The sequence below is a fragment of the Mustela erminea genome, chromosome 16, assembly GCF_009829155.1.
Source record: "Mustela erminea isolate mMusErm1 chromosome 16, mMusErm1.Pri, whole genome shotgun sequence".
NCBI lineage: Eukaryota > Metazoa > Chordata > Mammalia > Carnivora > Mustelidae > Mustela > Mustela erminea.
In genome coordinates, this window is record NC_045629.1 from 40,532,664 (window position 1) to 40,547,791 (window position 15,128).

At 39.8% G+C, this 15,128-nt stretch overlaps 1 protein-coding gene across 1 annotated transcript in view; it reads left to right on the forward strand.

Moving 5' to 3' along the window:
- The window catches only part of NECAB1 (N-terminal EF-hand calcium binding protein 1), a 205,664-nt gene that overhangs the window by 182,854 nt on the left and 7,682 nt on the right, over positions 1–15,128 (forward strand). The window lies entirely within an intron of this gene.

Sequence of the window (15,128 nt, forward strand, 5' to 3'; positions counted from 1 at the left end):
GATACTTGTTCCCTTTGCCATACTAAGGAAATTCTCTCCAATATTCTCTCCAATATACCTTCTGCTCCCCTCTCTCTTTCTTCTTCTTCTGGAATCCCAATTATTCTAATATTCTTTCGTCTTATGGTGTCACTTATCTCTCGAATTCTCCCCTCATGGTCCAGTAGCTGTTTGTCCCTCTTTTGCTCAGCTTCTTTATTCACTGTCATTTGGTCTTCTATATTGCTAATTCTTTCTTCTGCCTTATTTATCCTAGCAGTGAGAGCCTCCATTTTTTTTTGCACCTCATTAATAGCTTTTTTTATTTCAACTTGGTTAGATTTTAGTTCTTTTATTTCTCCAGAAAGGGCTTTTATCTCTCTGGAGAGGGGTTCTCTAGTATCTTCCATGCCTTTTTCGAGCCCAGCTAGCACCTTGAGAATTGTCATTCTGAACTCTAGATCTGACATATTACCAATGTCTATATGGATTAGGTCCTTAGCCTTCGGTACTGCCTCTTGTTCTATTTTTGTGGTGAGATTTTTTGCCTTGTCATTTTGTCCAGATAAGAGTATATTAAGGAGCAATTAAAATGCTAAAAGGGTGACAAAGACCCCAGGAAAATATGCTTTAACAAAATCAGAATAGATCCCAAATCATGGGAGCGAGAAAGGGGATAAAAAGAGGTTGAGAAAAAAAATAAAAAAGAAAGAAACAATTAAAAAAAAGAAAACAAATAAAGAAAAAATATAAAAAAGAAAATATATATATATATATATATATATATATATATTATGAACTAGTTAAAAAAGAAAAGGGTAAAAGTTAAAAAAAATTTAGAAGTAAAAAAAATTTAAAAAGAAAATGCTCTGAAGCTAGAACTCAATCACAAGAGGAAAGTTGGAAAGAACCCAAATACATGAAGACTAAGCAGCATTCTTCTAAAGAATGAATGGGTCAACCAGGAAATTAAAAATTGAAAAAATTCATGGAAACAAATGATAATGATAATTGTTCAAAATATGTGGGACACAGCAAAGGCAGTCCTGAGAGGAAAATATATAGTGGTACAAGCCTTTCTCAGGAAACAAGAAAGGTCTCAAGTACACAACCTAACCCTACACCTAAAGGAGCTGGAGAAAGAACAAGAAAGAAACCCTAAGCGCAGCAGGAGAAGAGAAATCATAAAGATCAGAGCAGAAATCAATGAAATAGAAACCAAAAAAACAATAGAACAAATCAACGAAACTAGGAGCTGGATCTTTGAAAGAAATAATAAGATTGATAAATGCCTGGCCAGACTTATCAAAAAGAAAAGAGAAAGGACCCAAATAAATAAAATCATGAATGAAAGAGGAGAGATCACAACTAACACCAAAGAAATACAGACAATTACAAGAGCATACTATGACCAACTCTACGCAAACAAATTTGACAACCTGGAAGAAAAGGATGCATTCCTAGGGACATATAAACTACCACAACTGAACCAGGAAGAAATAGAAAGCCTGAACAGACCCATAATCAGTAAGGAGATTGCAACAGTCATCAAAAAATCTCCAAAAGAACAAAAGCCCAGGGCCAGATGCCTTCCCAGGGAAATTCTACCAAATATTTAAAGAAGAAATAATTCCTATTCTTCTGAAACTGTTCTAAAAAATAGAAATGGAAGGGAAACTTCCAAACTCATTTTATGAGGCCAACATCAACTTGATCCCAAAACCAGACAAGGATCCCATCAAAAAAGAGAATTACAGACCAATATCCTTGATGAACACAGATGCGAAAATACTCAACAAAATACTAGCCAATAGGATTCAACAGTACATTAAAAGGATTCTTTACCATGACCAAGTGGGATTTATTCCAGGGCTGCAAGGTTGGTTCAACATCTGCAAATCAATCAATGTGATAGAGCACATTAATAAAAGAAAGAACAAGAAACATATGATACTCTCAATAGATGTTGAAAATGCATTTGACAAAGTACAGCATCCCTTCCTGATCAAAACTCTTCAGAGTGTAGGGATAGAGGGCACATACCTCAATATTATCAAAGCCATCTATGAAAAACCCACCACAAATATCATTCTCAATGGAGAAAAACTGAAAGCTTTTCTGCTAAGGTCAGGAACATGGCAGGGATGTCCATTATCACCACTGCTATTCAACATAGTACTAAAAGTCCTAGCCTCAGCAATCAAACAACAGAAGGAGATTAAAAGCATCCAGATCGGCAAAGATGAAATCAAACTATCACTCTTCTTAGACGATATGTTACTATATGTGGAAAACCCAAAAGACTCTATGCCAAATCTGCTAGAACTTGTATAGGAATTCAGTAAAGTGTCAGGATATAAAATCAATGCACAGAAATCAGTTGCATTTTTCTACACCAACAAGACAGAAGAAAGAGAAATTAAGGAGTCAACCCCATTTACAATTGCACCCAAAACTATAAGACACCTAAGGATAAACCTAACCAAAGAGGCTAAGAATCTATACTTAGAAAACTATAAAGTACTCATGAAAGAAACTGAGGAAGACACAAAGAAATGGAAAAATGTTCCTTGCTCCTGGATTGGAAAAATAAATATTGTGAAAATGTCTATGCTACCTAAAGCAATCTACACATTTAATGCAATTCCTATCAAAATACCATCCATTTTTTTCAAAGAAATGGAGCAAATAACCCTAAAATTTATATGGAACCAGAAAAGACCTCAAATAGCCAAAGTAATATTGAAAAAGAAAGCCAAAGTTGGTGGCATCACAATTCCAGACTTCAAGCTCTATTACAAAGCTGTCATCATCAAGACAGCATAGTACTGGTACAAAAACAGACCCATAGATCAATGGAACAGAATAGAGAGCCCAGAAATAAATAGCCCAACTCTATGGTCAACTAATCTTCAACAAAGCAGGAAAGAATGTCCAATGGGAAAAAGACAGCCTCTTCAACAAATGGTGTTGGGAAAATTGGACAGCCACATGCAGAAAACTGAAATTGGACCATTTCCTTACACCACACACAAAAATACACTCAAAATGGATGAAGGACCTCAATGTGAGAAAGGAATCCATACAAATCCTTGAGGATAACATAGGCAGCAACCATTTCGACCTCAGCCACAGCAACTTCTTCCTAGGAACATCGCCAAAGGCAAGGGAAGCAAGGGCAAAAATGAACTATTGGGATTTCATCAAGATCAAAAGCTTTTGCACAGCAAAGGAAACAGTTAACAAAACCAAAAGACAACTGACAGAATGGGAGAAGATATTTGCAAACGACATATCAGATAAAGGGCTAGTGTCCAAAATCCATAAAGAACTTAGCAAACAACACCCAAAGTACAAATAATCCAATCAAGAAATGGGCAGAAGACATGAACAGATATTTCTGCAAAGAAGACATACAGATGGCCAACAGACACGAGAAAAAGTACTCCATATCACTCAGCATCAGGGAAATACAAATTAGAACCACAGTGAAATATCACCTCACACCAGTCAGAATGGCTAAAATCAACAAGCCAGGAAATGACAGATGCTGGCGAGGATGCGGAGAAAGGGGAACCCTCCTACACTGTTGGTGGGAATGCAAGCTGGTGCAACCGCTCTGGAAAACAGCATGGAGGTTCCTCAAAATGTTGAAAATAGAACTGCCCTATGACCCAGCAATGGCACTACTGGGTATTTACCCTAAAGATACAAACGTAGTGATCCGAAGGGGCACGTGCACCCGAATGTTTATAGCAGCAATGTCCACAATAGCCAAACTATGGAAAGAACCTAGATGTCCATCAACAGATGAATGGGTAAAGAAGATGTGGTATATATACACAATGGAATACTATGCAGCCATCAAAAGAAACGAAATCTTGCCATTTGTGAAGACGTGGCTGGAACTAGATCATATCATACTTAGCGAAATAAGTCAAGCGGAGAAAGACAACTATCATATGATCTCCCTGATATGAAGAAGTGGAGATGCAACATGTGGGGTTAAGGGGGTAGGAGAAGACTAAATGAAACAAGATGGGATTGGGAGGGAGACAAACCTTAAGTCACTCTTAATCTCAGAAAACAAACTGAGGGTTGCTGGAGGAAGGGGGGTTGACAGAAGGGGGGGGTGGGGTTATGGACATTGGGGAGGGTATGTGCTATGGTGAGTGCTGTGAAGTGTGTAAACCTGGAGATTCACAGATCTGTATCCCTGGGGATAAAAATATATTATATGTTTATTAAAAAAAAAAAAAAGAGAGAGAGAGAGAGAACTCTGTCAGTACTGTGGAAACATTTGTATGTTGGGACAACTGGGTGGTTCACTGGGTTAAGTGCCTCAGGTCACATTTCTGGAGTCCCAAACTGGAGCCCAGCATTGGGCTCCCCACTGAGCGGGGAGTCAGCTTCTCCCTCTACCCTTCATCCCGCTCATGTTCTCCCTCTTTCTCTCCTCTCTCTCAAATAAATAAATAAAAATTGCATGTTGAAAAAAAAAAGAAGAATATATGAAGGAGCAAGTAAAATACTAAAAGGAGGCAAAGACCCCAGGAAAATGTGCTTTAACCAAATCAGAAGAAACCCCAAATTGTGGGGGGGAGAAAGGGGATAAAAAGAAGTTCAGGGAAAAAAAAATTAAAAAAAGAAATCAAAGAAAAAATATAAAAAAGAAAATATATATATTTTTTCTTTATATATATAAAGAAAAAATATATATATAAAATTTCATTTTATATATATATAAAATTTATTTTATATATATAAAAATATATATAAATATATATAAAATATATATAAATATATATTTATATAAATATAAATATATAAATATATTTATATAAATATATAAATATATAAATATATATAAAGAAAAATATATATATTTTCTTTTTTATATTATATATACACATATATAAAGAAAAAAATATATATATAAAAATATATTATTTTTTATATTATATATACATATATATATACACACACACACATAAATATATATTAGACTGGTGACTAGAACAGGGTCACCCACTTAATTTTGGGAGTATTTTGGTCTCTTAGAAGAAACTACCTCCCCAAATTTTAAAAAATAAAAAACATATATAAGGGTAAACACAATGAAGGGATGGAATGTGCCTATACAGATGAAAAAAATTTTTTTTTTAATTTCTAAAAAGGGAGTTGATAAAGTAAGTTGGTTGGGAGAATAAAGAAAAAGAAAGTGGAGAGAATTTGCTTGGGCTGGAGACTAAACCAAGCCTGCAGCTAGATTTAAGGTATATTTTGATTTATTAGATGAAGTTGTACCCCAAAGTTTTTAGAAGAAAAAACCCTATGTGTATACAAAAAAATAAAGTTAGATACAATGAAGGACAAAATATAATAAAGGTTCAAAAAAGATTATTTTTTTATGAAAGGTACTAAGATAAACTAGTTAAAAAACATTAAAAGATGAAAGGGTAAAAGTTTAAAAAAAATAGATGAAAAAAAATAAAATTAAAAAAAATTAACTGCAAGTCTAAAGAATCATGGGGAGAAAGCAATGAATTCCATGCTTTGCTTTCTCCTCCTCTGGAATTCCGCTGTTCTCCTTGGTAAGTGAACTTAGTCTTGGCTGGATTTCTTTTTGATCTTGGGGGTGGGGGGCGCTGTTGTAGTGATTCTCAAGTGTCTTTGCCCCAGGCGGAATTGCACCACCCTTACCAGGGGCCGGGGTGAGTAATCTACTCGGGTTCGCTTTTGGGAGCTTTTGTTCCCTGAGCGCTTTCCATAGAGTTCCGGAGGACGGGAATACAAATGGCGGCCTACCAATCTCTGCCTCTGAGGAGCGGAGAGCTCAGGGCTCCACCGCTCAGTGCACCCTCAGAGAAAAGCACTCACTCACTCCTATCTCCCTGGCCTCTGGCCACATTCTGAGCTCCCCCAGCCTGCAACCAGTTCTAGGTAACCCGGAGCTGAGAGCTCACTCCCCGGCTCTATCTCTGTAGCCAGATTCCCCGCTCTAAGACCTGTGAGCCCTGCGACACTCAGACACCCCCGATCCTTCTGTGCCCCCCCGCAGGACCTGGGGCCATGCTGACCCCGCATGGGCTTCACCCCGGTTTAGCCTCTGGTGTGATGTCCCTCAGCGGAGCAGACTTTTAAAAGTCCTGATTTTGTGCTCCGTTGCTCCGCGGCTTGCCGGGAGCCGGCCCCTCCCACCCCGGTCTATCTTCCTGTCGCTTTGGATTCACTTCTCTGCGGGTCCTGCCTTTCAGAAAGTAGTTGATTTTCTGTTTCTGGAATTGTTGTTGTTCTTCTCTTCAATCTCCCATTGGATTTGTAGGTGTTCGCAATAGTTTTATAAGCTATCTAGCTGATCTGTGTATCACACCACTCCTTTCCAGCCTGCAACCTTTTTGCTGAAAAATCAGCTGATAGTTTTGTGTGGTTTCTTGCTGCTTTTAAAATCTCAATCTCCATTTTTTGCCATTTTAATTATGTGTTGTAGTGTGGACCTTCTTGGGTTGATTTCATTAGGGTCTTTCTGTGCTTTGTGGATCTAAATATCTGTATCTCTAGAATGAGAAAGTTTTCGGTTATTATTCAAATAAATTTTCTGCCCTGTTTTCGCTCTTCTCCTTCTGAGATCCCTATAATGTGAATGAACACCACTTGATGGTGTTGCTAAGATCCCTAAATCTATATTCATTTCGTATCATTTTTTTCTCTTTCTCCTGTTCACCTTGATTTCTTTACATTACTCTGTCCTCCAAGTCACTGTTTTTCTGTTTCTTCTAGTCTCTTTATTCCAGCTAGTGTATTTTTATTTCATTTATTGAGTTCATCTCTATTTTTTATGTTTTTTGTCTCATTGTTAAGGGTCTCACCGATGTCCTCCACTCTTTTCTCATATCCACTGTGTTTATGATCAGTACCTTACATTCTCCTTCAGGCATATTATCTCGATTTCAATTAGGTCTCTGGCTATGATTTTGTCCTATTCTTCCATGTGGGATGTGTTCCTTTGTCTCATTTTTCTCTGTTTCTATTAGGAAAGTCAGCTCTTCTGCTCCAGATAGTAGTGACCCTATGAAAAAGAAGTCCTATAGTGTCCTGCAGTGCAGTGTCCCCTGTTCACCAGAACCTGGCACTTCACGGGTGTATCCTGTTTGTTGAATGCACCCTGCTTTTGTGACTGAGCTACTTTTTCCTTCAGTCCAGTGATCGCACTGGCTCTCTTTGCCTGTTGTCAGCCATAGTTTGGTCCTTGTGCTGTTAGTGAGCCAGTCTTGGGCCACCTTGGGCTTGAGTCAGACCAGGCATTTGCCAGAAATATAGTAACACTGAGTAACACTCTTTTGTCTTCTGAGAAGTATTTGTTCATTGTTGAGCAGGGCCTGCAGTCAGACCAGATGTCTGCCCTCAGCACACTGCTGGAGCTGGAGCTGGACTGGTGTGTATGTGGTTCTTTCTCCCTTTCCCAGGGACATGCATCACCTTGGGAGTGGTGCTGGCCTCCAGCAGAGCTGCTTGTACACAGCCAAGCTTGTGGCTTTGTCTGGGATGGGTTCCACCCCAGGGTGGGGGGCAGATCTGCTGAAGTGCACAGGGGCTGGATGTGTGATGTGAGCAAGATTTGTCCTGGTCTGCTTTGGGAGAGACCTGCAGCCACCAAAACAAAGACAGGCCAAGTTGGAGAGGATAGACCTGCCTAAGTGCAGGATGTGGGGTTGGGGTGGGAGGGTTGCTGGGCAAGATGCACAGTATTAGCAAATTATGTAGGGATTGTCCTTGCTGCTCTGGTTCCCATAGATAACTATGTTTATACTGGAGAACAAGGGGGGAATGGCACCTGCCTGTTCCTGTGTTCCTGGAAAAGTCTGCCAAGGATCCCTGCCTCTCCAGCACATGCCCTGAAGTTAGTAAACAAGTATAGTTCAGGCATTTTTTCAAACTGCTGCTCCTTTGCTATATCATGGGCCTGTTTGTTGTGCTCCTTAAGAGAAAATGAATCTCTCCAGGCTCTCCCAGAGCCTATCCTGCTGATTTTTAAAGTTCTAGGTTTTAAGACCCACTGACTGTAAGAATTCATGAAATTTGGCCTTTCTTATTTTCAAAGGCAAACTCATCTTCCCCTTGCAGGCTTCCCACTGTGAGGGTCTGTTTCTCCCTCTTCCCTACCCCTATGTGTCCCTCCCCCCTGCCAGCAGTCCAGTAGTCCATGGATGGCCCAATAGTAGTCTTACCCTGTTAGATGTGGTCTCTTCTCTATATTTAGCTATGGAGAATCTGTTCTGCCGGTCTATGGGTCATTTTTTGAGTTACTTACACTGAGGTGGCTATCATCTAGTTCTATCTGTGGGACAATGAATTTAGAGTCCTCATAATCTGCCATCTTCCCTGGAAGTCCCTGGAATTTTTTTTTAATTTTTTATTTATTATAAACATATATTTTTATCCCCAGGGATACAGGTCTGTGAATCTCCAGGTTTACACACTTCATAGCACTCACCAAAGCACATACCCTCCCCAATGTCCATAACCCCACCCCACTTCTCCCAACCCCCCTCCCCCAAGCAGCCCTCAGTTTGTTTTGTGAGATTAAGAGTCACTTATGGTTTGTCTCCTTCCCAATCCCATCTTGTTTCATTTAGTCTTCTCCTACCCACTTAAGCCCCCATGTTGCATCACCACTTCCTCATATCAGGGAGATCATATGATAATTGTCTTTCTCTGCTTGACTTATTTCACTAAGCATAATATGCTCTAGTTCCAGCCACGTCTTCGCAAATGGCAAGATTTCGTTTCTTTTGATGGCTGCATAGTATTCCATTGTGTATATATACCACATCTTCTTTACCCATTCATCTGTTGATGGACATCTAGGTTCTTTCCATAGTTTGGCTATTGTGGACATTGCTGCTATAAACATTCGGGTGCACGTGCCCCTTCGGATCACTACGTTTGTATCTTTAGGGTAAATACCCAGTAGTGCCATTGCTGGGTCATAGGGCAGTTCTATTTTCAACATTTTGAGGAACCTCCATGCTGTTTTCCAGAGCGGTTGCACCAGCTTGCATTCCCACCAACAGTGTAGGAGGGTTCCCCTTTCTCCGCATCCTCGCCAGCATCTGTCATTTCCTGGCTTGTTGATTTTAGCCATTCTGACTGGTGTGAGGTGATATCTCATTGTGGTTTTGATTTCTATTTCCCTGATGCCGAGTGATATGGAGCACTTTTTCATGTGTCTGTTGGCCATCTAGATGTCTTCTTTGCAGAAATGTCTGTTCATGTCCTCTGCTTATTTCTTGATTGGATTATTTGTTCTTTGGGTGTTGTTTTCTAAGTTCTTTATAGATTTTGGACACTAGTCCTTTATCTGGTATGTCATTTGCAAATATCTTCTCCCATTCTGTCAGTTGTCTTTTGGTTTTGTTAACTGTTTCCTTTGCTGTGCAAAAGCTTTTGATCTTGATGAAATCCCAATAGTTCATTTTTGCCCTTGCTTCCCTTGCCTTTGGCGATGTTCCTAGGAAAATGTTGCTGCGGCTGAGGTCGAAGAGGTTGCTTCCTGTGTTCTCCTCAAGGATTTGTATGGATTCCTTTCTCACATTGAGGTCCTTCATCCATTTTGAGTGTATTTTTGTGTGTGGTGTAAGGAAATGGTCCAATTTCAGTTTTCTGCATGTGGCTGTCCAATTTTCCCAACACCATTTGTTGAAGAGGATGTCTTTTTCCCATTGGACATTCTTTCCTGCTTTGTCGAAGATGACTTGACCATAGAGTTGAGGGTCTATTTCTGGGCTCTATATTCTGTTCCATTGATCTATGGGTCTGTTTTTGTGCCAGTACCATGCTGTCTTGATGATGACAGCTTTGTAATAGAGCTTTAAGTCCGGAATTGTGATGCCACCAACTTTGGCTTTCTTTTTCAATATCCCTATGGCTATTCAAGGTCTTTTCTGGTTCCATATAAATTTTAGAATTATTTGTTCCATTTCTTTGAAAAAGATGGATGGTACTTTGATAGGGATTGCATTAAATGTGTAGATTGCTTTAGGTAGCATAGACATTTTCACAATATTTATTCTTCCAATCCAGGAGCATGGAACATTTTTCCATTTCTTTATGTCTTCCTCAATTTCTTTCAAGAGTACTTTATAGTTTTCTGAGTATAGATTCTGTGCCTCTTTGGTTCGGTTTATTCCTAGGTATCTTATGGTTTGGGGTGTAATTGTAAATGGGATTGACTCCTTAATTTCTCTTTCTTCTGTCTTGTTGTTGGTGTAGAGAAATGCAACTGATTTCTGTGCATTGATTTTATATCCTGACACTTTACTGAATTCCTATACAGTTCTAGCAGTTTTGGAGTGGAGTCTTTTGGGTTTTCCACATATAGTATGATATCTTCTGCGAAGAGTGATAGTTTGACTTCTTCTTTGCCGATTTGGAGGCCTTTACTTTCCTTTTGTGGTCTGATTGCTGAGGCTAGGACTTCTAGTACTATGTTGAATAGCAGTGGTGATAATGGACATCCCTGCCATGTTCCTGACCTTAGCAGAAAAGCTTTCAGTTTTTCTCCATTGAGAATGATATTTGCGGTGGGTTTTTCATTGATGGCTTTGATAATATTGAGGTATGTGCCCTCTATCCCTACACTCTGAAGAGTTTTGATCAGGAAGGGATGCTGTACTTTGTCAAATTCTTTTTCAGCATCTATTGAGAGTATCATATGTTTCTTGTTCTTTCTTTTATTGATGTATTGTATCACATTGACTGATTTGCAGATGTTGAACCAACCTTGTAGCCCTGGAATAAATCCCACTTGGTCGTGGTGAATAATCCTTTTAATGTACTGTTGAATCCTATTGGCTAGTATTTTGTTGAGTATTTTCGCATCTGTGTTCATCAAGGATATTGGTCTATAGCTCTCTTTTTTGAAGGGATCCTTGTCTGGTTGTGGGATCAAGGTGATGCTGGCCTCATAAAATGAGTTTGGAAGTTTTCCTTCCATTTCTATTTTTTGGAACAGTTTCAGGAGAATAGGAATTAGTTCTTCTTTAAATGTTTGGTAGAATTCCCCCGGGAAGCCGTCTGGCCCTGGGCTTTTGTTTGTTTGGAGATTTTTAATGACTGTTTCAATCTCCTTACTGGTGATGGGTCTGTTCAGGCTTTCTATTTCTTCCTGGTTCAGTTGTGGTAGTTTATATGTTTCTAGGAATGCATCCATTTCTTCCAGATTGTCAAATTTGTGGCGTAGAGTTGCTCATAGTATGTTCTTATAATAGTTTGTATTTCTTTGGTGTTAGTTGTGATCTCTCCTCTTTCATTCATGATTTTATTTATTTGGGTCCTTTCTCTTTTCTTTTTGATAAGTCTGGCCAGGGGTTTATCAATTTTATTAATTCTTTCAGAGAACCAGCTCCTAGTTTCGTTGATTTGTTCTATTGTTTTTTTGGTTTCTATTTCATTGATTTCTGCTCTGATCTTTATGATTTCTCTTCTCCTGCTGCGCTTAGGGTCTCTTTCTTGTTCTTTCTCCAGCGCCTTTAGGTGTAGGGTTAGGTTGTATACCTGAGACCTTTCTTGTTTCTTGAGAAAGGCTTGTACCACTATTTATTTTCCTCTCAGGACTGCCTTTGTTGTGTCCCAGAGATTTTGAACCATTGTATTTTCATTATCATTTGTTTCCATGATTTTTTTCAGTTCTTTAATTTCCCGGTTGACCCATTCATTCTTTAGAAGGATGCTGTTTAGTCTCCATGTATTTGGGTTCTTTCCAAACTTCCTCTTGTGGTTGAGTTCTAGCTTCAGAGCATTGTGGTCTGAAAATATGCAGGGAATGATCCCAATCTTTTGATACTGGTTGACAACGTCCTGATTTAGGATCAAGGATGTGATCTATTCTGGAGAATGTTCCATGTGCACTAGAGAAGAATGTGTATTCTGTTGCTTTGGGATGGAATGTTCTGAATATATCTGTGATGTCCATCTGGTCCAGTGTGTTGTTTAAGGCCTTGTATTTCCTTGTTGATCTTTTGCTTGGATGATCTGTCCATTTCAGTGAGGGGAGTGTTAAAGTCCCCTACTATATGGTTGATGTGTTCCTTTGATTTTGTTATTAATTGGTTTATATAGTTGGCTGCTCCCACGTTGGGGGCATAGATATTTAAAATTGTTAGATCTTCTTGTTGGACAGACCCTTTGAGTATGATATAGTGTCCTTTTCATCTCTTATTATAGTCTTTGGCTTAAAATCTAATTGATCTAAGGATTGCCACTCCTGCTTTCTTTTGATGTCCATTAGCATGGTAAATTCTTTTCCACCCCCTCACTTTAGATCTGGAGGTGTCTTTGGGCTTAAAATGAGTTTCTTGGAGGCAACATATAGATGGGTTTTGTTTTTTTATCCATTCTGATACCCTGTGCTTTTGATTGGGGCATTTAGCCCATTAACATTCAGGGTAACTATTGAGAGATATGAATTTAGTGCCATTGTATTGCCTGTAAGGTGAATATTACTGTATATTGTCTCTGTTCCTTTCTGATCTGCCACTTGTAGGCTCTCTCTTTGCTTAGAGGACCCCTTTCAGTATTTCCTGTAGAGCTGGCTTGGTGTTTGCAAATTCTTTCAGTTTTTGTTTGTCCTGGAAGCTTTTTATCTCTCCTTCTATTTTCAATGATAGCCTAGCTGGATATAGTATTCTTGGCTGCATGTTTTTCTTGTTTAGTGCTCTGAATATATCATGCCAGCTCTTTCTGGCCTGCCAGGTCTCTGTGGATAAGCCTGCTGCCAATCTAATATTTTTACTGTTGTATGTTACAGACTTCTTTTCCCGGGCTGCTTTCAGGATTTTCTCTTTGTCACTAAGACTTGTAAATTTTACTATTAGGTGACGGAGTGTGGGCCTATTCTTATTGATGTTGAGGGGCGTTCTCTGAACCTCCTGAATTTTGATGCATGTTCCCTTTGCTATATTGGGGAAATTCTCCCCAATAATTCTCTCCAGTATACCCTCTGCTCCCCTCTCTCTTTCTTCTTCTTCTGGAATCCCAGTTATTCTAATGTTTCGTCTTATGGTGTCACTTATCTCTCGAATTCTCCCCTCGTGGTCCAGTAGCTGTTTGTCCCTCTTTTGCTCAGCTTCTTTATTCTCTGTCATTTGGTCTTCTATATCGCTAATTCTTTCTTCTGCCTTATTTATCCTAGCAGTGAGAGCCTCCATTTTTTATTGCACCTCATTAATAGCTTTTTTTATTTCAACTTGGTTAGATTTTAGTTCTTTTATTTCTCCAGAAAGGGCTTTTATATCTCCCGAGAGGGTTTCTCTAATATCTTCCATGCCTTTTTCGAGCCCGGCTAGAACCTTGAGAATTGTCATTCTGAACTCTAGATCTGACATATTACCAATGTCTGTATTGATTAGGTCCCTAGCCTTCGGTACTGCCTCTTGTTCTTTTTTTTTGTGGTGAATTTTTCCACCTTGTCATTTTGTCCAGATAAGAATATATGAAGGCGCAAGTAAAATACTAAAAAACAGGTTGTTGCCTGGGGTGACAACAACCCCAGGATGATATGCATTAACCAAATCAGAAGAGATCCCAAATCGTGAGGGGGGAGAAAGGGGATTAAAAAGAGTTTCAGAAAGAAAGAAAAAGAAAAAAAAAGAAATAAAAGAAAAAAATTACAAAAAGAAAATGAATAAAGAAAAGTATAAAAAAGAAAAAATATATATATTAGATAAACTAGTTAAAAAACGTTAAAAAAGAATAGGGTAAAAGTTAAAAAAAAATTTTAGCAGAAGAGAAAAAAAATGAAAAAGAAAAAAAATTAACTGCAAGACCAAAAAAATCCCAGGGAGAAAGCCATGAGTTCTGTGCTTTGCTTTCTCCTCCTCTGGAATTCTGCTGCTCTCCTTGGTATTGAAACTGCACTCCTTGGTAGGTGAACTTGGTCTTGGCTGGATTTCTTGTTGATCTTCTGGGGGAGGGGCCTGCTGTAGTGATTCTCAAGTGTCTTTGCCCCATGCGGAATTGCACTGCCCTTGTCAGGGGCCGGGCTGAGTAATCCACTCCGGTTTGCTTTCAGGAGCTTTTGTTCCCTGAGCTTTTCTTCCCTGAGTTCCGCGGACAGGAATACAAGTGGCGGCCTCCTGGTCTCCAGCCCGGAGGAGCCACGAGCCCGGAGACCCACTCCTCAGTGCGCCCCCAGAGAACAACGCCCAGTAGCTCCTGTCTGCCTCTCCTCCGGCCGCGCTCCGAGCTCACCGAGCCTGTGACCGGTTCACGGTAACCCGGAGCTGAGAGCTCACTCCTCGGCTCTGTCTCTGTAGCCGGCTTCTCTGTTCCAATACCCGCAAGCTCTGCGACACTCAGACACCCCCGATCCTTCTGTGACCCTGCGGGACCTGAGGCCACACTGACCCCGCATAGGCTTCGCCTTGGTTTAGCCTCTGGAGCGTGTCCCTCAGCGGAACATACTTTTAAAAGTCCTGATTTTGTGCTCCATTGCTCTGCCACTTGCCGGAAGCCGGCCCCTCCCCACGGGGTCTATCTTCCCGTCGCTTTGGTTCACTTCTCCACCTGTCCTACCTTTCAGAAAGTGGTTGTTTTTCTGTTTCTAGAATCGCTGTTCTTCTCTTCCATCTGCCAATGGATTTGCAGGTATTTGCAATCTTTAGATAAGCTATCTAGCTGATCTCCTGCTAGCTGAAGTAGTCTCAGCCTGCTACTTCTCCGCCATCTTGACTCTTCCCCCCTCCCTGGAATTTTTTAAAGTCATCTTTGTATTTGTCTCCCATCCTCCCATAAATTTATGAATCTGTCCCCTCCTCTTTTCTACCTTAATTTGGATCTTTGTTATTACTCACTAAGCGATTTCACCACCTTTCTAGCTTTTCTTCCTGTGTTGTATTTACTGTTCTCCACGGGATAACCCACACCACCACCAGGATCGATTAAATCCAGCCTTCATCCCAATGTGTCTTTTCAGCAGACCCCCCAATCCAGCTCCTCCAAAATACATCACATAGCCTTTTAGCCACTCTCAGGCTGGTCAGAGAGTTGCAAGGGACAAATCTGTCTGTCCTAAATTGGAAAAGCAAACAAACAAAAAAATGACAATTATGGCTAGAATGTGGACTCTCAAAGTTGGAGAGAAAATTGGG